Raw genomic sequence first — 504 nt, 5'->3', positions numbered from 1 at the left:
TTTTTTAAAGTTCACCTTTTTAAGTTAGCCTTATGCACGTTTTCTTTTTTTAAAAAAAATATATATAATTTCAGAGAGGAAGGAAGGAGAGATATAAACATCAATGAAGAGAGAAAATCATGGATCGGCTGCCTCCTGCACGCCCCGCACCGGGGATGGAGCCCGCAACCCCCGGCCCATAGGGGCCCTCGGCCGGAATCGAACCCGGGACCCTCCAGTCCGCAGGCCGACGCTCCATCTGCCCAGCCACGCCGGCCCGGGCGTGTAGCTTTTCTCTTGGAGGCGAGAAGACACATCCCCATCCTGCCCCAGTCACAGGCTGGTCAGTGACAGTGACGCCGTCGGACCCGACTCCCAGTCGGTCCTCCTTCCCCAGCGCCCAGTCGTTACAACCACCGGGAAGGAATTCCACACGGAGCTTTTTGCACGGACACCAAGCTCTTTCAATTCAAGGAACGACGTGAACACCGCAGCCCAGGAAAGGGGCAAACAACGATACACAAA

Source organism: Myotis davidii, unplaced genomic scaffold, assembly GCF_000327345.1.
Source record: "Myotis davidii unplaced genomic scaffold, ASM32734v1 scaffold324, whole genome shotgun sequence".
Taxonomy (NCBI): Eukaryota; Metazoa; Chordata; class Mammalia; order Chiroptera; family Vespertilionidae; genus Myotis; species Myotis davidii.
Note: the sequence above shows the minus strand (reverse complement) of the source record.